Here is a 22,140-nt window from a genome sequence, read left to right as displayed (position 1 = left end):
TACAGATAAAACAGACTTATTTCTGAAGATAATATAGGTATAGTAGAAAAGAATGTGAAGGCTGGAGTGGAAACGGAAATGGCATTGCTCAGGGTCACATGCAAAACAATGCTTTTCTTTTTTATTTTTATAATTTTTATTTTTTATTAATCACAGGTTATTTATTTTGTATCCCAGCCATAGCCTCCTCCCTCATTCCTTCCCAATCCCACCCTCCCTCCTTCATCTCCTCCCTGCCCCTTTCCAAGTCCACTGATAGGGGAGGTCCTCCTCCCCTTCTATCTGACCCTAGCTTATCAGGTATCTTCAGGACTGGCTGCATTGCCTTCCTCTGTGGCCTAGCAAGACTATTTCTCCCTCTGGGGGAGGGGGAGAGGGAGTCAAAGAGCCAGCCATTGAGTTCATGTCAGAAATAGTCCCTGTTCCTGTTACTAGGGAAACCCACTTGGATACTGAGCTGCCATGGGCTTCGTCTTAGCAGAGCTTCTCGGTTATATCCATACATGGTCTTTGGTTGGAGAAACAGTCTCATAAAAGACCCCTGTGCCAAATATATTTGGTCCTTGTGGATCTCCTGTTCTCTCCAGGTCATACTAACTCCCCCTTCTTTCGTATGATTCCCTGCACTCTGCCCAAGTTTTGGTTATGAGTCTCAGCACCTGCTTTGATACACTGCTAGGTAGAGTCTTTCAGAGGCCCTCTGTGGTAGGCTCCTGTCCTGTTTCTTATTTTCTCCTACTTCCAATGTCCATCCCATTTGTCTTTCTAAGTGAGAATTGATCATCTTACCCTGGGTCCTCTTTCTTGTTTATCTTCTTTAGGTGTACAAATTTTAGTATGTTTATCCTATCTTATAGGTCTAGTACCCACTTATAAGTGAGTATATACCATGTGTGTCTTTCTGCTCCTGGGATATCTCACTCAGGATGATCTTTTCTAGTTCCCACCATTTGCGTGCAAATTTTATGATTTCCTTGTTTTTAATTGCTGCGTGATATTCCATCATATAAAAGTACCACAATTTCTGTGTCCATTCCTCAGTTGAGGGAGATTTGGGTTGTTTCCAGGTTCTGGCTATTACGAATAAAGCTGATACAAACATGATTGAGCAAAAGTTCTTGTTGTGTACTTGAGCATCTTTTGGATATATGCCTGGGAGTGGTATAGCTGGATCTTGAGGAAGCACTATTCCTAATTGTCTGAGAAAGTCCCAGATTGATTTCCAAAGTGGTTGTACAACTTTACATTCCCACCAGTAATGGAGGAGGTTTTCCCTTTCTCTACAACCTCTCCAGCATATGTTGTCACTTGAGTTTTGTTGTTACAGTAGCATGTCTAATTTTTATATATGCTACTTCTAGTTGATATAAAATAACATATAGAATCTCATTAACAAAAAAGAACAAAATATAATTCATTAAACCAATAACTGGTCCATGAAAAACATGTTTAGTATCTCTTCCTTTGGGCTACCATCCTACCTATCAGATGGAAATCTTTCTCTGCCTCTACTTCTAGAACTAACTCCATCTCCAACCCCACTCCCAGATGCAACCTTCCCTCTATGGAACTGATTTCTTGGATATTCAAAACATCAAGTAATTTAGTTAGCTATGAGCTCTTTGATTTTACAATATACCCAATTCCAGGAGAGCTATAAGGCACTCTAGAAAGTAATAAAAAGATCAATGGCAATAAAGTTGCATCCCCCTGTTATGATAAATTTGTATTTAATGAGGACACAAACTGTACCATTATCAAGAAATCTGAACTATTTAAGAGAAATTAGGATGGGATGCTGAGCCAAACTTATCCAGTGTTGGAGAGCAAAGAGTGTGTTAAGCTGGCTGAGGATTGTAGAAGGAATCTCTTGTGTCTTTGCAGAAATATCACCTGTCAATAAAAAGCTAATGGCCTATATCTGAGGCAGGAACTAGAAAGTGGGACATCTGGCAGGCAGAAAGGATTCTGGGATACAACCAGGCATGGGAGAGCCACCTGGAAAATTGTGAGGAAGACAGACATATGATACCTGAGCTGAGGTAACCAGCCACATGGCAGAATGTAGATTGGAATAAATGGGATATTAACATATGAGCTAGTCAGAGAAGGGTCTAGCCATATGGCCAAGGTATTTATAAATATATTTGAGTCTCACAAGTCCTTATTCCAGGAGCTTAGGACTGGGAGGGAAAAAAAACCACAACAGCAGAGCATCATTACTTGATATATAGACAGAAACTAGAAGCAGTCTGATAATTACCCAAGAGACAACAGAAGGGTAATTTCTGCCTCAGGATTATAACCACATTAATAAGACTACATCATAAATTAATACAGTAGGCCATCTTGATCTATGCATTCTTCTGGCATTTAAAGACTGGCTATGTATTAGTCAACATTTCCATGCTCAATAAATCAATAAAGGGTAACAAATATAGAAGAAACTGCTATCAACTTCTGTGAAAGAATCTCTTATTTTGTATACTTTATACCAACACAATTGTTTTCTACATAAATGTTTGGTTTTGAAATTAAAGTTTCATATCCTTACCTTGCTATTTCCTAGCTTTTCTGGGTTTGAGATGCAAGATGGGAAATGAAAGAAAACTGTGTGTCCTGCCATGCTCAGATGCAGCCAGTTAGATGGGAAACTCTTTATTTGGGTACCTCAGCACCCACTATTCCACTGTGATTGTCAACTGCAGTACAGAGAACTAGGGTGATTCTTAACCAGGTCATCAACATTCAGTACCAGAGATGTTAACAGCTGTGACAGCACAGCCAAAAATTTCAGGAGCTTGATGAAAAGGTTTTGCCAATCATGAGTCAAGAACATCACATCATCAATTTATTAATAAGCCATGAGCCATATTATTAATGGTGTACATGAGCCTGTACATTAATAAAAGAATACGAAGAAACATATAGAGCTGGTATTCTGTCATTATAGTTATGAAATCAAACGATCAAGAAGACTCTTTGGAGAAAGTATAAAAACAATAAATTTTAAGGTAGCTTCTGTTGTTTCATTTCTATTAAAGTTATCTCAACAACACAATTCCACTAGCAGATTCTCAGAATTTCAGATGAGTTCTGAGTACTACACATCTTTTCCTGAGAAATTATTTTTTATCAAATCTAATATTTTATGTTTTTGTTATTCCATTCAGTAACCTTCCCACTCTATAAAAAGTAAAAAGTTTCTAATCTATATTCATACTAAAGGAGTCAAACCCCTCCCTTCGCTTGCAGCTTTTATTTATAAATTTATTCCAATAGTCTAATATTTCTATATTAACCATGATATTTGTTTTACTACTTTGGTTTTTGTTTGCTGCTTTTTGTTTTGTTTTTTGACAGGGTCCCATGTATACCTCAAGATGGCCTCAAATGCTACAGTAAGTAGATAAGAATGACCTTGAATTTCTGATCTTCCTGTTTTTACCTCTGGGGATGCTTGGACTTCAGAGCTACACTGTCATTCATCCCTATCATATGTGGTGCTGGGAACCTATCTTAATGCTTTGTGCATGCTAGAAAATCATCCTAGCAAGTGTTCCCATATTCATCATTCGTAAAAGGATTCTTAATTACTACTAGTAACATTGGTATTGTTTTAAATTTCAACTCAGTTTACTTCCACTCTTGATGAAAAAAAAAATCTCATATGGTGACATTTCATTAATTGATTCAGTTTTCTGACAACTTGGAACTTAACAGTGAGTACCACTACGCTCTTACCAACAAGTAAGTGAGTAAGTAGAGTAAAATAAGAAATGGCAGCAGGGTGGCAGTCATTTATTTCAAAAGGCTGTGTGGCAGAAGGGAGCAACACAAAAATGAAGAGCCTTTTATTTGGGGATGAGGGTTAGGGAAAGGTGTCAGCAAAGATCACCTACAGGTGGTGAGAGACTCCACTTCCTGACTTCAAACAGGTTCAAGTTCAGAGAAGAAACAGAAGGAGAAAAAAGTGTGACTTCAATCACCAGTTCTGGGTTGAAATAACCCCATGTGGAAAGGTTTGCTACCTGACTGCAGCCCATGTTTATTACATAATTTCGTGGCTTGGTAACCTCTGACAATGTCTCAATACATTGCTGCTGGCATCGCTGCAGCCATTCTTCTTTCATGTAACCCTTATTCAAGCAAAAACTCACAACCCATAGGATTGTGAATCCTAAAGTGTTTTTAAGGATACATATCCTATACCTCATATGTCACTATAAAAGGAAGTGAAGTTAGAGAAATAGTAACATGGTTACATTAATACACATGAGAAAAAATGTATAAAACTCTTACAACACCTGATATAACTTTTTAAAAAGATGCATCATATCAGTAACATCACAAACTCCTACTTCCCTTGTCATCTTCTTGAGATCTTTCACAAACAAGTATTGACAGTTCTGTGAACCTACCACATACAATATAGCAAAGAAAGGAAAACAGAATCTGAAGAGAGACTTATCTAGTCAATGAAAGAAAGCAAAAACCAAAGACAGTGTTCTCTCCCAGCTCCACAAAGTCGCCATAATAAAAAAATAGCATATTGACATAAGGATATGGTGTAGATCAACAACATAGAATTTCACACCAGAAGTACCTGTTTGCCAAGACAAGTTGATAAGAAAAGAATAATCTTCAATAAATAGAGGTTTAATGGCTAGATGTTAAAGAGTAAAGTTGAACCCCATGTCAAAATCAACTCTAAATGAACATAGGCCTCAATTAAGACCTAAGTTTTTATTTCAGACTTTATTTCAATGTAATAATCATAAAGAAATAGTAATAATCATAAAAGAATAACAATATCTAAGTAAATCTTTATTAACTTGAAGTTGGAAATAGATGTGTCAAAAAGCAAAAGGAAAGAAAAACATGTTCATTGAGTTTCAAGAATCTTAAAAGCTTTGTTTATAAGAGTACAAATCAATATGTACTAAGGGCTCAGATTCAGAATGCAGAGAGAACTCACACAAATCAATCACCAGAACATTACAGCCTGGTTTTTACAGTTCTTGGACTGTTCCCCCAAGCACTGTAAGAAGATATAAAAACACCAACAGGCATATTTAAAAGTTTTTAATGTCATTAGTCCATAGAGAAAGTCAAATAAAAACCACATAACATATCATTTCACATGCATTAGAACAGCTATAATCAAATAAATAAAAAATAACAATGTGGCAAAAATGAAAATAAATTGGAAACTTCATATGCCATCAGTGAGAATGTGAAGTGGGTCCATCCATTAGGAAGAACAATCTGCAGCTCCTCAACAAACCAAACCTCAATAACCAAGCCACTCGGGAAGTCCAGTCCTGGGAAAATGCACATGAAAATATGAAACAAAAGGGTACATATTAATATTCATAGTAACACTATTTACTATAGAAAAGGGTGAAAAGATCCGAATAGCCACCAACTGAAAAATGATAAAGAAAAGGTGGGCATACCCTTAAGGGAAGTATTATTCAACCAGAGAAGGAATGAAATAGTTAAGGCGGATAAGTGTCAAAGACATGCTGAGTGATACCAGATGCAAAGGCCACAGATGGAATGATGAGTACAAATCAGAGCAGGCAATTCCTCAAGGCAGAGGAGACCGACGGCGTCTAGAGGCTCGCAAAAGTGAAAACGGTAGCTACTTAAAGGTGCAAGTTTTCTCTGTAGGTGATTAAAAACTTTACAAGTGTTCCATAGTGCTAATCTTTATGTCACATTGTGAATGAATTAAATGGCACTGATTTGTACGCTTTACAATAGTTAAAATGATGAATTTTGTCTTTTATATATGTATATAAATACAATAAAATTAAACTAAAAATCTGTCACCAATTTATTACTGATCCCAGAAAAAATGCACACCTCAGCTTCCCATCACCCTAATGAAATATTGTGTATTTAACCCAGTAGCGTGTGCTTCAACCCCCAAAAGAACTTCTAACTTCCGTTTGCAAATACAATTGACCATCAAAAACTGAAAACGCTTACAGAAACTGCTGCCAGTTTACACGTTTAGATTATTAAAACACTAAATGTTTCCTCTGACTCTATGGCATTAGGCTGTGTTAACTTGACCTCTGCACAGCGGCCAGATGTGGGCTGCTGAAGGACCTGCGTTTCCACAGTTTCGTCTCCCAGCAAAGAAGCTCCGGGCTGGATCCTCCAGGGTGCATGTGGATCTTCTCCAGCAAGTGGAAGAATTTCAGTGACAGAAGTAACTGAGTTTCCAACGCAAACCTGTGTCTTTTTCAGCATCTGTCCTCTCTTATGTGTGACTTTGGGGAAATGATTGCATCTCTTTGTGTTTTCCATTCCTCGTTCATGAAATAAGACTACAAACAGCACCTATTCCATACTGCCACATTTGGGATAGTGTGCTTAGGAACTTAGAATAGCTCGCCTGTCATAATCAGCACTTAGCTAGCCCTGTAGCACAAAATCATGACAGAAGTCAGAAGTCAGGATGTCATCCTGGCCCACGACTAAGGCGAAAATGGGTTCCAGGGCAGAAGACCTCCTGAGCCTGGCTGGCCCCCGTGATGAATAGATTAGGGAGAAAAGTTTAAGTCTTAAATTCATCTAAGTGTCCTTTGACCTGAGATTGTCTGACCTGGACCCCAGTAACAGCACCTGCACCAGGCGTCTCTTACTTAGGGATGGGGATTTTGAAACCAAGGCCGAGTTTCTTGCATGTGGCTAGTGACTTCAGGGTAGAGGGTGAGCAAGATACAAGTTAAAAGTAACCATGACAAAGGCAACAGAGCCACGTAATCAGCCTCATTTTGCAGAAGGTAAAGGTAGACTTTAGTAAAAAATCAACTGATTTTTATAAGATCACAGAGCCAAGAAATGACAGGTCCCAGAATGAAACCCAGAGGTGTAATATTCAAACTGCAAAAGTTTTTTTTTGGAACAGAGATAAAGAGATGACCTGCAAAAAGCTTAGATAATCAGTCTTTGGGGTAGCATTTCAACTGTTATACCCTTGCTATTAATACCATGATTCAGAGAACCCCAGTCTGAGCCCAGACCAGAATTCTGGAAAGATCTACCAGTAGTGATACCCAAAAGTGTCCCAGAATGCTGCAGTGGTATACTGGGGCAAGTGAGAACAAAAAATCACTCCTTCCTCAAGAACCATTGTTCTACAGAACACAAAGTAAGCATGTGGTTCACATTAAGTAATGTCAGGAGTACAGAAAGCCTGGAGTACCACTTAGAAGCCTAAGAACCCTGAGTCTCATTTTGTGTTGTTTATTAAACAGATTAACGCCATCAAATCACAGGTACATTGATTTCTACTATCTGGTTGACATCCACACCAACCTTTTCTAAAGTTCCATGGATTTTCTCAACATTGCCAGTTATCTTGCAAAATGTTCACTTTGCTTCGGATTGTATCATTTGAGATTCATTCTTAGAATATGGAATATTTTAGAAGTATCCTTTAAAGGAGACTGAACATGGGCAACAAATTAAACTCAACAAGAACTTGAGCTGTGAATAAACAGAGGACTCCACCCAACAGAGCAGGAATTACAGATCCTGCAGTGCTGTGGACCTTAAGAAAATTGAAACCCATCCATAGCCCTCTTATCTGATTCAATTGGGTAGCCTCAAGCTTACAAGGTTTCATCCGCAGCTCTAAGAGCAGTTCAGAGGAGCCAGACCACACAACCGAAGCATTTAGCTGTGTGTAAATAGAAACCAGGAAACATTTTACCAGGCCAGCCCAGAGCCACACTCCCAAAGAGGCCAAATCAGACTGAAAGTTAGTGTAGAAACTGGGTTTTCACTATCTCTTTATCTGCTGGCACTGATCGGTGATCCTGCCAAGTGTTCAGTCACACGTACGATTATGAAAGGTTAGCCTCTCATGGGATTCTAGAATGCCATTCATATATTGTCCATCTGTTATTTGGAGCCACTGAGTAAACACTGTGGCAACTATGTCCCAGTTATCCTTAGTGGTTATAGACTTTAGGATTTGGAAGCAACAGCTACACGGGACTTTCTTTCTAAAATAAATAAATAACTAGGTTGGGCTATTATGTCCTGTTTCTCATTATATCTGTGCTGTTCAACTCATGCATAGCTCATAAAATCTCAGAAAGAGCCACAAATAAAATAACAAGAGTTTAAAAAGCAGAGTGGAGTCCTACACTCTCGAACTGTTCATAGAAAGCAGCTGCAAAAACACCACAGCTCTCATTTGCCTCCCTCTGGAGCAGAGGCTATATATAATTATCGCAGTAAAAATGTCTCCCTACCAGAAAATAAAACCCACCGACCCCAAATACTCGGGAAGTCATCAACACCGCTGCTAAGATGGGCATTCCAGTGGACAGGTAGATTGAAGGACAGAGCACTTCCCTTTGTGTGGTGAACTTTCACAGGATGTGACACAGGGATTTCACCACAACAAAGTCCACTAGGAAAACATCTCCAATGTTCATATTGGAGAGATGCTAATAACCTCAAGGATAGATTTTCTTCATTATAGGTGTACTGTTCCTATACTCGTGAAACATTTCCTGAAGATCTAGTGTGTGTGACACATTTTTCCTGGCTTCATCAAATTATAAAAATGTAGTCAACTAATGACAGTGACCTATGGGATGAGTTCTAGGAATAACAATCACAGAATAAGTCCTTCAGTAAGATGGAGGGCTAGAAGCGCTCTATGTCACTATGTAAAACAAGAAAGAGTCTTGGTGACAAAGGACAGAAAAAGAGAAAATGAGCAAAAGAAATGAAGATGATAAGGAAGACAAAAGGTGCTGAGAAACTGATGGCTATGTGGTGAAAATGGTGACATTAGCAAGCCACGGCTCCAGTTCTGTTCCCAGGAAGCCAAAGCCACAGCTTTGTGTAACCCAGGTGGCCTTGGTAGAAGACACTCACATCCTAGCCACAGGATAAACCAAAGTTCTCACAAGTCTTAAAAACAAGGGATCTGTTGTCAGTAATTCTTCCTTCATGAAAGGCCAAAATAGAGAAGAAATCAACTTTTACAAGCCCATATCTTCAAGTTTGATACAGCCAGGTTCCATATTAGAAAAGGGTTTGTTCAAGACTGACCTCCTCTGGAGATCTGAAAGCAAGTCAGGGGTCCGGGAGACACCCTATTGCAGTCTCTGGATGGGAAACAGCCATTTGAGGCAGCTGTAGAAAGGAAGAAACCTGAATGTGGATATGATGCTAGGTTCAGGTGGCAGGAGACCCAGGTGAAAAGCAAGGTGATTTTCGGCGTTGCTCCAAGGCAAGGGATAAAGTCCATCAGCATACCATGACTATGGAGCTGCACAGCTCTGACCCAATAGCCAAGGTGTTATTCGGTCTCTGGAGCTGGCTCACTGCCAGGTGGTTTTCCAGCCACGGAGACTGAGAGCTCTGATGCCCAGGTCTAGGGGGCCACAAGATGCTGGCATCCTGCATCCTCCTACAGGGTGTGCAGCGCTCTGGGGGCTTGGAAACACCGACACTGGGTTTTAGAAACAGCTCTCAGTGCTCCACTCGCTTTCCTTTCTTTGGTTTCCAGTGGACTCAGATGACACCAGTTAGCTTTGCCATTAGCAAACTAGGAAGTCCCTAGATTTCAAAGAAGGTATAAACAAGCAAATTACAGACATAAATCAATAAATTTAAGATCTAGATAAGGAAGTTGCAATATGGGTAAGAAATTTGACAAAGAAAATTAGATTTGAGGGGACAAAACAAATGTTGGAAAATAAAACAAAAATAAAGTAAAAAAAGCATTACACACAGTGAATAAACTGTAATTAATATAAAAAATTAAATTTTAATTAAAAAAAAACATTGCAAAGCATCAAAAATTGGTTAAATCAAGTACAGGTAAAAATACTAGGAAGTGAAGAGAAATCAAGAAAATATTATATTTAAACAACAAAACTAAATAAATAAACAAGCAGGAAAGCATAACCATGATTTTCTGAGATTAAACTTCCCAGGAATGGTTGTAAGCACTTGTCATCCTTCCTTGGAATGAACTGCAAATTCATGTGAGCTAGGCAACTTAGTGAGACTTTTGTTAAAATGCATAAAATAAAATAAAGTTTAAAAAAAAAGGCAGGGGAATAGAGATGTGGCTAAGTAGTAGAGTATCTATGTAGCATATAAAAGAGCCTAGATTTAATCATCAGTAAAAATATTAAAATTCAAATTAAAAAATAAAAGCTGTTAATGAAATCATGCTGCTGTAGATAAGAAAAAAATCAAAGCCAAGTAAAGGAAGCATTTAGAGCCCATGACCAGAAAAAAAAAATCACTCCATGACATTCTGTAGTTAAAATGATTAAACTAAAGAACAAATAAGCAATAGATAAATGCCAACTCAAAGAAGCAAACCCATGAGACTACCTTCACAGCTCTCAAAATAAATCCAAAAGACATGGAAAGTATGAAACAATATATTTCAAGCCGTTAATGTAAATAAAACTGATGAAGATTACTATATCCAGCAAAGTTATTATTGGAAATAAAGGTCTTCCAAGATAAGTGCAAAAGTAGAGCAATTGGTGACAAGAAAGTACTGAAAAACATACCTAAAGAAATATATGCAAAAGGATCCAAGATGACGGCGCCAATGACATACTGTGTCTGATCAGCAGGACAGCAGTGACTGCACAGCAACCAACAGACTGAACTGTGGACCCAGAACACCATTGTTTATGTTTCCCAGGTGAGCATCAACCCCATAGTGAGGGAAACAACCTCAAGTCACCCAGCTAATCCTGGGAAAAGGTCTTCAGCTCCCACCAGCATTTAGCCACTCATCTGTCAAACCTCTGGGCTTGCTGGTTCTGAAGAGGGCTGCACCCAGCAAGCACAGTATCTGGGCAGTGACAGATCATTAACCTCAAAGCAAGAAAGCCCTTGGCAGGCAGTTGTCTCCAGGACCTCCCCTGGTGAGAGGAGAAGCTCTGGGCTCCTGAGGAGTGCAGTTAGCCCTCAGGATCATACACCTGAGGAGAGCCACAGGCAATCCCCTAAGAACCACCCACAAGTCTGAGATCATACCCACCAATCTTTGGAGGGAACATCCAGCATCCTGCCCAGGGTTCTTTTGCCCCCTACTCACCCCAAAACTCCAGTGGGCACCAGAAATTAACAGCCAACACCAGAGACAACCAGATGGCTAAAGGCCAGTGTGAAAACACAGTCAACAAAAGCCAAAGCAAAATGGCGTCTCCAGAACCCAGATATCAGAACCCAATAATCAGCCATGGACACTCTAACACAATTGAACACAAGAAAATGACCTTAAATCTACGCTTATGAAGACGATAATGGAGAAAACAAATAAAATCTGTAAAAAATACAGGAAGATACAGTCAAACAGACTGAGGCCTTTAAAGAGGGCTGTAGAAAGGAAATGAATAAGTCACTCAAAAAACTACATGAAAACGCAATCAGGTAAAGGAAATCATTAAAATGGTTCCAGATTTGAAGATGGAAATGGAATAAAGCACAAACTGAGGCAATCCTGGAAAAAGAGAACTTAGAGAAAAAAACAAGAATTTCAGAGGTAAGCATCACCTCTGCTGGAGGAAAGAATTTCAGGCATTGAAAATTCAATGAAAAAAAAAATTGAATCATCCAACAAAGAAAATGTTAAATCTAAAAATTCCTTACACAAATCATCCAAGAAATCAAAAACATCATGAAAAGACAAAACCTAAGAATAATAGGAATCGAGGGAAGAGAAGATTAACAGCTCCAGAAAATATTTTCAACAAAATCAAAGAAGAAAAATTTCCCAATTTAAAAAAGGAGATTGCCTATAAGCATAGAAGAGGCCAACAGAACACCAAATAGATTACACTAGAAAAAAAAAATCCCTCCTACATAATAATCAAAATACTAAATGTACAAAGCAAAGGAAAAACTATTAAAAGCTGCAAGGGAAAAAGGACAAGTAACATATACTGGCAAACCTATCAGATTCACACCTGACTTTTCATCAGAGACCATAAAAGTCACAAGGGCCTGAACAGACATCTTGCAAACCCTAAGAGATCACAGATGTCAGCTCAGACTACTATACCTAGCAAAACATTTAATCACCATAGATGGAGAAAACAAGACATTCCGTGACAAAAACAAATTTAAGCAGTACCTATCCACAATCCAGCCTTACAGAAGATACTAGAAGAAAAACTCCAACCCAAGGAGGCTAACTACATCCAGAAAAACACAGGAAATAAATAACTTTACTACAACCAAACTAAAAGTAAACAAACACATAAATACACTACCACAGCCAACATCAAAATAAAAGGAACTAAGAGTCATTGGTCGTTAATCTCTCTCACTCAACTCTCCAATAGAAAGACACAGACTAACAGAATGGATGCATAAACAGGATCCAACATTCTCTTGTATACAAGAAACACACCTCAGCAACAAATATAGAAATTACCTGACAGTAAAGGGCTGGAAGAAAATTCTCCAAGCAAACGTACCCAAGAAGCAAGATGGGGTAGCTACTCTAATATCTAATAAAAGAGATTTTCAACCAAAACCAAACAAAAGAATGAAGAAGGACACTTTATACTCATCAAAGGAAAATTTCACCAAGGTGACATCTCAATTCTGAACATCTACGCAACAAATACAAGGGTATCCCACTTTATAAAAGAAATATTAATAAAGCTTAAACCACACATCGATCCCAACACTTTAACAGTGGAAGATTTCAAAACCCCTTTCTCACCAAAGGGCAGAGCAATGAAACTACACCAAGAAATAATGACACTAACAGATGTCACGAATCAAATGGACCTAACAGACATCTACAGAACTTTTCACTCAAATACAAAAGAATATACTTTCTTCTCAGCACCTCAAGGAACCTTCTCCAAAGTTGATCACAAAGTAGGTCACAAAGAAAGCCTCAACAGATACAACAAGATTGAAATAATCCCTTGTATCCTATCAGACCACAGTGGACTAAAGCTGAACCTCAACAACAGAAATAACAATAAGCCACATGGAAACTGAACACTCTACTCAGTAACCACTAGGTCAGGGAACAAATAAAGAAATTAAAGACTTCCTAAAATTCAATGAAAACGAAGGCACAACAACATACCCAAACTTATGGGACACAATGAAAGCAGTGCTAAGAGGAAAGTTCATAGCACTAAGTACCTTCATATAGAATGGAAGATTGGAGATATCTCATACAAGTAACTTATTGGCATACCTGAAAGCCCTAAAGGGGAAAAAAGAGAGAGCTGGTTCTCTGAGAAAATCAACAAGATAGACAAACCCTTAGCCAAACTAAGCAAAAGGCAGAGACACTATCCAAATCAACAAAATAAATGAAAAGGGGGACATAACAACATATACTGAGGAAATCCAAAGATTCATTAAGTCATACTTAAAAAGCCTATACACAACAAAATTTGAAAATCTAAATGAAATGGACAACTTTCTTGATAGATTCCACTTACCAAAGTTGAATCAAGATCAGGTAAACAAATTAAATAGTTCTAAATCCCCTAAAGAAATTGAAGCAATCATCAAAAGTCTCCCAACCAAAAAGAGCCAAGGGCCAGATGGTTTCAGCACAGAATTCTACCAGACCTTCAAAAAAGAGCTAATACCAACACTCTTCAAACTATTCCACAAAATAGAAACAGAAGGAATATTACCAAACTCATTGTATGAGGCCACAGTCACCTTGATACCTAATCTGCATGAAGACCCAACAAAGAAAAAAATTTCAGAGCAATTTCTCTTATGAACATTGACAAAAGTACTCAATAAAATACTTGCAAACCAAATTCAAGAATACATCAAATATTTCATCCACCATGACCAAGCAGGCTTTATCCCAGGCCTGCAGGGCTGGTTCACTATACAAAAATCCATCAATGTAATCTATCACATACAAACTGAAAGAAAAAAAAAGCATTTGACAAAATCCAACACTTGTGCATATTTAAAGTCTTGGAGAGATCAGGGATACAAGGCACATACCTAAACATAGTAAAGGCAATATACAGAAAGCCTATAGTCAATATTAAACTAAACCAAGAGAAACTTAGATCAGTTCCACTGAAATCAGGGACAAGACAAGGCTGCTCACTCTCCATATCTCTTCAATATAGTACTTAAAGTCCTAGCTAGAGCAATAGACAACTAAAGGAGCTCAGGGAATACAAATCAGAAAGGAAGAAGTCAAGTATCACTATTCACAAATGATATGATAGTATACATAAGTGTTCCCTCAAAACTCTACCAGGGAACTCCTCCAGCTGATAAACACCTTCAGCAAAGTGGCTGGATACAAAATTAACAACAACAAAAAAAATCAGTATCCTTCCTGTATACAAAACACAAATGGACTGAGAAAGAAATTAGAGGCAACAGCCTTTAACAACAGCCACAAAAAAACATAAAGTACCTTGGTATGACTTTAACCAAGCAAGTGAAGGCTTGTATGAAAAAAAAAAAAAAAAACTTCATCTCTGAAGAAAGAAATTGAAGAAGATACCAAAAGATGAAAAGATGCAGACTGGCTAATGAGATTAAACAAGATCCAACTATTTGTTGTCTGCAAGAAAAAACATCTCATTGGTAAAGACACAAAGCAACTGAAAAATGAGAGGATGGGAAGAGATATGACAAGTAATTGAAAAATTAAAAAAGGCAGGATTACTAAACTCTTATCTGACAAAATGAGCTTCATGTAAAAAAAAGTTATTTAGAAGTGATAAAGAAGATCATTATGTGTTAATAAAGGACAGATCCATCGAGATAGGGCAATTATAAATATAATGCAGCAGAAAAATATAATTTCTCTACTGTGTCCACAGCCATGAGCATGATCAGGCTACAGAAGAGCCTTACCTCTACTGTCTTCTGCTGCAATGTCTCTTTGGACCCTAATGAGACCAATGAAATCGCCAGTGCCAGCTCCTGTCAACAAATCAGGAAGCTAATAAATGATGGGCTGATCACCCAGAAGCCATCCATTCTCAGGCTTGATGCCAGAAAAACAGCATGGCTCAACAGAAGGGCAGGCATATGGGCATATGGAAATGGAAGGGTATGAACAACACTCAGATACCCAAGAAGATGACTTGGATGAAAAGGATTGAGGATCCTGTGCTGGCTTCTCAGGAGATACTGTGAATCCAAAAAGACTGACCGCAATATGTATCACAGCCTGCACCTGAAGGTCAAAGGGAATGTATTCAAAACAAGCAGATTCTTATGGAGCATCAGTCATAAGCTGAAGGCAGACAAGGCCCACAAAAAGCTCTTGGCTGACCAGCCTGGGGCTATCAGGTCTAAGACCAAGAAAGCACAAAAGTGCCAGGCCAAGAGGATATGATCATCAAGACCCAGTCCAAGGAGGAAGAGACCAAGAAATAAAGCTTCCCTCGTATCTGTACATAGTGGCTTGGCTGTGACTGCAAGTGGACCAGTCATTAAAATAAAACAAGCCCCATTCCTGAGGGAGGGGCAAGATGGCAGCGCCGGGAGGACTCTCATTCTGAGCAGCAGCACAGCAGGATCAGCACAGTGAACAGCAATCAGAACTCTCGTCCATAAAACACAGTCATTGTGTTTCCCAGGTGAGAGGATACCCCACGGTGGGGGATTCAATCAGCTTATAACTCACCCGGCTAAACCGCGGAAGAGATCCCGGTTCCGCCAGACGCTTGGCTGCCGGCCGCCAGCCCCAGCCCCAGCCCAGAGCCACAAGCCAGTGTCTCTGGTCACGGTCCCAGACTGAACCTTGGGCACCACACTATCAGAGACTGGAATTTTCAGTCGAGAGATAACCCCAGGGTACAGGAAACGATTGGGACCGGCCTTAGGTCACCCAGACATCCCCTGGAAAAGACTCGGGCGGGTTCCACGGGCACCCCAGGAGCCAGCCCGGAGCCAGAGCCGGGGACCCAGGTTCCCGCACAGAGCCCTGCCTGCCTGCGCGCCTGATTCGCCGCCAGAGATAGAAACGGCGGGTCGGATCTCAGAGCACTCAGCTCACCCCCAACCTGAAAAGGTCCCCGGAAAATTACCCAGCTTAGGGAGCCACTCAGACTCCCAAAAGCCACAAAGGCAGACACAGGCAGTTTCTGCGCACCAGACAGCTGGCAGAGACTGAGCCGCCATCACACAGCTGTGCTCCAGGCACAGGCAAATTTCTGTGGCCAGCCAGCTGGCGGACACTGAGCACTCTGCACCAGGGCAAAAAAAGACACTAGGAGTCCTTTTCTCCAGAGAATCCACGGGGAAGGAAGGAAACTGTACTGATCTAAATCACCCAATCCTTCCCTAGAAAAAGTCTAGTAGTCTAGTGGGGCCGAGGCACCAGCACTCAGCTGTGCTCCAGACACAAGCACAAACAGTTGAGGCGCGCCTGATGTCCAACTGGGTCACAGCAGCTGATCATTAAATTTGCAACAAGAAACCCAGAAACAGGGCAGCTGCCCTCAGGACTTCCCTGGGTGAGAGGAGAACCCTCTCGACTAACAAAGACCACAGTTACCACTCAGGTCTATATCCCTGAGGTGAGCAACTCCTGAAAAAACACCAGCCATCCAGGGACTATACCCAAAAAGCTGAGAAGACATCCTTCAGGAAAATCCAGCTTTCTGCAAAGGGGATTCTCTCCACCACAGGATCCCCAGGAACCACCAGAAAATAACCCCAAACTCCTAAGATAACACAATGGGTAGAGGCCAGCGTAAAAGCTCAAGCAACAAAAGACAGAGCAATATGGCATCTCCAGAACCCAGTTACCCAGGGGCAAGTAGCCCTGGACACCCCACCATAACTGAAATCCAAGAAGATGACCTAACAAGTATGCTCATGAAGATGATAACAGAGGAAACAAATAAGATTCGTAAAGACATAGAGGAAGATAAACTCAAACAGAATATTGCCATCCGTAAAGAAATAGAGGAAGCTGCAGCCAAACAGTTTATGGCCTTTAGAAAGGAAATGCTTAAAACACTGAATGAAATGAAAGAAACAGAGTTGAAGGAACTAAAAGAAAAACAGGAAAGTACAATCAGACAGGTGAAGGAAGTAAACAAAACAACTCAAGACCTGAAGATAGAATTGGAAAAATTAAAGAAAACACAAATGGAAGAAATAATGGAAAGGAAGAATCTAGGGAAGAAAACAGGAACTACAGAGGTAAGCATAACCAACAGACTACAAGAGATGGAAGAAAGAATCTCAGGTGTAGAAGATACAATGGAAGAAATCGATGTATCTGTCAAAGAAAATGTTAAATCTGAAAAATTCCTGACACAGACCGTCCAAGAAATGCAAGACAATATGAAAAGACAAAACCTAAGAATAATAGGTATAGAGGAAAAAGAAGACTCCCTTCTCCAAGGCCCAGAAAATATTTTCAACAAAATCATTGAAGAAAATTTCCCCAAGCTAAAGGAGAGGCCAATTAGAATACATGAGGCCTACAGAACACCCAGCAAATTTGACCAGAAAAGAAAATCCTCCCGCCACATAATAATCAAAACAGTAAGTATACAGAACAAAGAAAAAATACTAAAAGCGGCAAGGGAAAAAGGCCAAGTAACATATAATGGCAAACCCATTAGAATCACACCTGACTTTTCAACAGAGACTATGAAAGCCAGAAGGGCCTGGACAGATATCATGCAGACCCTAAGAGAACACAGATGTCAGCCCAGGCTACTATACCCAGCAAAACTCTCAGTCCTCATAGATGGAGAAAACAAGATATTCAATGACAAAAACAAATTTCAACAATACTTACAAACAAATCCAGCATTACAGAAGACACTGGAAGGAAAAATACAACCCAAGAAAGCTAGCTACATTCAAGAAAACACAGGAAATAAATAACCTCACTTCAGTAAAACAAAAAGCAACCAAGCACACAACCTGATGACCACAGCCAACATCAAAATCAAGAGATCTAACAGCCACTGGTCATTAATCTCTCTCAACATCAATGGACTCAACTCTCCAATAAAAAGACACAGATTAACAGAATGGATACGTAAACAAAACCCAGCAATCTGTTGCATACAAGAAACACACCTAAGACACAAAGATAGACATTACCTGAGGGTAAAGGGTTGGAAGACGACTTTCCAAGCAAACGGACCCAAGAAGCAAGCAGGAGTAGCCATTCTAATATCTGATAAAATAGACTTTCAACCAAAATTAATCAAAAGAGATGGGGAAGGACACTTCATACTCATCAAGGGAAAATTCCACCAGGAAGACATCACAATCCTGAACATATATGCCCCAAATACAAGGGCACCCACATTTGTGAAAGAAACATTGATAAAATTTAAAGCACATATAGATCCACACACATTAATAGTGGGAGACTTCAACAGCCCACTCTCAACAAAGGACAGGTCAACCAAACAGAAATTAAACAAAGAAACAATGTCTCTGACAGAGGTCATGAATCAAATGGACCTAACAGACATTTACAGAACTTTACACCCAAACACAAAAGAATTTACCTTCTTCTCAGCACCTCATGGAACCTTCTAAAAATAGACCACATAGTGGGTCACAAAGCAAGCCTCAACAGATACAAGAAGATTGAAATAATCCCATGTATCTTGTCTGATCACCATGGAATAAAGCTGGACCTCAACAATAACAGAAATAACAAAAAGCCTACACACACATGGAAACTGAACAACTTGTTACTAAATGACAGCTGGGTCAGGGAAGAAATAAAGAAAGAAATTAAAGTCTTTCTAGAAATCAATGAAAATGAAGACACAACATACCCGAACTTGTGGGACACAATGAAAGCAGTGCTAAGAGGAAAGTTCATAGCACTAAGTGCCTTCAAAAAGAAATTCGAGACAGCTCATTCAAGCACCCTAATGGCTCACTTAAAAACCCTAGAAAAAGAAGAAGCAGACACACCAAGAAGGAGTAGACGGCTGGAAATAATCAAACTCAGGGCTGAAATCAATCAATTGGAAACAAATAAAACAATTCAAAGAATCAATGAAACCAAGAGCTGGTTCTTTGAGAAAATCAACAAGATCGACAAACCCTTAGCCAGGCTAACTAAAAGGCAGAGAGACACCACCCAAATCAACAAAATCAGAAATGAAAAGGGGGATATAACTACAGACACTGAGGAAATCCAAACAATCATTAGGACTTACTTCAAAAGTCTATATGCCACAAAATTTGAAAATCTAAATGAAATGGACAATTTTCTTGATCGATTTGACTTACCAAAGCTGAACCAGGACCAGGTAAATCAACTAAATAGACCTATATCCCCCAAAGAAATAGAAGCGGTCATCAAAAGTCTCCCATCCAAAAAAAGCCCAGGACCAGATGGCTTCAGCGCAGAATTCTACCAGACCTTCAAAGAAAAGCTAACACCAATTCTCTTCAAACTATTCCACAAAATAGAAACAGAAGGAATATTACCAAATTCATTCTATGAAGCCACAATCACCTTGGTACCTAAACCTCACAAAGACTCAACAAAGAAAGAGAATTTCCGGCCAATCTCCCTTATGAACATTGATGCAAAAATACTTAATAAAATACTTGCAAACCGAATCCAAGAACACATCAAAGATATTATCCACTATGACCAAGTAGGCTTCATCCCAGGTATGCAGGGGTGGTTCAATATACGGAAATCCATCAATGTGATCCACCATATTAACAAACTGAAAGAAAAAAACCACATGATAATCTCCCTAGATGCTGAAAAAGCCTTTGACAAAATCCAACATCCATTCATGTTCAAAGTATTGGAGAGATCAGGGATACAAGGCACATATCTAAACATAGTAAAGGCGATATACAGCAAGCCTATAGCCAACATCAAACTGAATGGAGAGAAACTTAAAGCAATCCCACTGAAATCAGGGACAAGACAAGGCTGCCCACTCTCTCCATATCTCTTCGACATAGTGTTGGAAGTCCTTGCTAGAGCAATAAGACAGTTGAAGGAGATCAAGGGGATACAAATTGGAAAGGAAGAAGTCAAATTATCACTATTTGCAGATGATATGATAGTATACGTGAGTGACCCCAAAAACTCTACCAGGGAACTCCTACAGCTGATAAACACCTTCAGCAAAGTGGCAGGATACAAAATTAACTCAAAAAAATCAGTAGCCCTCCTGTATACAAAAGACAAAAGGGCTGAGAAAGAAATTAGGGAAACAACACCCTTCACAATAGCCACAAATGACATAAGGTACCTCGGAGTAACCCTAACCAAGGAAGTCAAAGACTTGTATGAAAAAAATTTCAAATCCCTGAAGAAAGAATTAGAAGAAGATATGAGAAGATGGAAAGATCTCCCATGCTCATGGCTTGGTAGGATTAACATAGTAAAAATGGCCATCTTACCAAAAGCAATCTACAGATTCAATGCAATGCCCATCAAATTACCAACACAATTCTTTACAGACCTGGAAAGGAAAATTCTCAACTTCATATGGAATAACAAGAAACCCAGAATTGCTAAAACAATCCTCTACAATAAAAGATCTTCCGGAGGTATCTCCATCCCTGATCTTAAGTTGTACTATAGAGCAACACTTTTAAAAACTGCATGGTACTGGCATAGAAACAGAATGGTGGATCAATGGAACCGAACAGAGGACCCAGAAATAAACCCACACACTTATGGACACCTGATCTTTGACAAAGACGCCAAAACCATACAATGGAAAAAAGATAGCATCTTCAACAAATGGTGCTGGTCTAACTGGATGTCTACATGTAGAAAAATGAAAATAGATCCATACTTGTCACCCTGCACAAAACTGAAGTCCAAGTGGATCAAAGACCTCAACATAAAACCAGACACATTAAATCGGCTTGAAAAAAAAGTGGGAAATACCCTAGAACTCATTGGTACAGGGGGAAACTTCCTGAACAGAACACCAACAGCACAGGCTCTAAGAGCAACAACCAATAAATGGGACCTCATGAAACTGAAAAGCTTCTGTAAAGCAAAGGACACCGTCATCAAAACAAAGCGACCACCTACAGATTGGGAAAGAATCTTCACCAACCCTTTATCTGACAGAGGACTCATATCCAGTATATATAAAGAACTAAAGAAGCTGAAAAGCAGCAAACCAAGTAATCCCCTTAAAAAATGGGGAACAGAGCTAAACAGAGAATTCTCTGTAGAGGAATACCGAATGGCAGAGAAGCACTTAAAGAAATGCTCAACCTCATTAGCCATTAGGGAAATGCAAATCAAAACAACCCTGAGATTTCACCTTATACCCATGAGAATGGCCAAAATCAAAAACTCAAGTGACAACACATGCTGGAGAGGTTGTGGAGAAAGGGGAACCCTTCTCCACTGCTGGTGGGAATGTAAACTTGTACAACCACTCTGGAAATCAATCTGGCGCTTTCTCAGACAACTAGGAATAGCGCTTCCTCAAGATCCAGCCATACCACTCCTGGGCATATATCCAAAAGAGGCTCAAGTACACAAAAAGGACATTTGCTCAACCATGTTTGTAGCAGCTTTATTTGTAATAGCCAGAAGCTGGAAACAACCCAGATGCCCCTCAACTGAAGAATGGATGCAGAAATTGTGGTACATCTACACAATGGAATATTACTCAGCAATGAAAAATAAGGAAATCATGAAATTTGCAGGTAAATGGTGGGATCTGGAAAGGATCATCCTGAGTGAGTTGTCTCAGAAGCAAAAAGACACACATGGTATATACTCACTCATATAGACATACAACATAGGACAAACCCACTAAAACCTGTGCATCTAAAGAAACTAAGCAAGAGAGAGGACCCTAACTAAAACGTCCAAACCCCATCCAGAAAGGCAAAGAGGATGGACATCAGAAGAAGAAGAAAACAGGAAACAACCTAGGAACCTACCACAGAGGGCCTCTGAAAGCCTCTGCCCTTCAGACTATCAAAGCAGATGCTGAGCCTGGTGGGCAACTGTTGGGCAGAGTGAACGGAATTTTAGGTAAGAACTGGGAAATAGTAAGAGCTGGAGAGGACAGGGTCTCCACAAGGAGAGCAACAGAACAAGAAAATTTGAACATAGGGAACTTCCCAGAGACTCATACTCCAACCAAGGACTATTCATGG

General features: G+C 39.6%; 1 pseudogene; it reads left to right on the top strand.

Moving 5' to 3' along the window:
* Positions 1–14,857: 14,857 nt before the first annotated feature.
* LOC110556059 (large ribosomal subunit protein eL19-like) lies at positions 14,858–15,417 on the top strand (annotated as a pseudogene).
* Positions 15,418–22,140: the final 6,723 nt, after the last annotated feature.

The sequence above is a fragment of the Meriones unguiculatus genome, chromosome 10 (assembly GCF_030254825.1).
Source record: "Meriones unguiculatus strain TT.TT164.6M chromosome 10, Bangor_MerUng_6.1, whole genome shotgun sequence".
Lineage (NCBI taxonomy): Eukaryota > Metazoa > Chordata > Mammalia > Rodentia > Muridae > Meriones > Meriones unguiculatus.
This window is presented reverse-complemented; position numbering and strand designations above follow the sequence as displayed.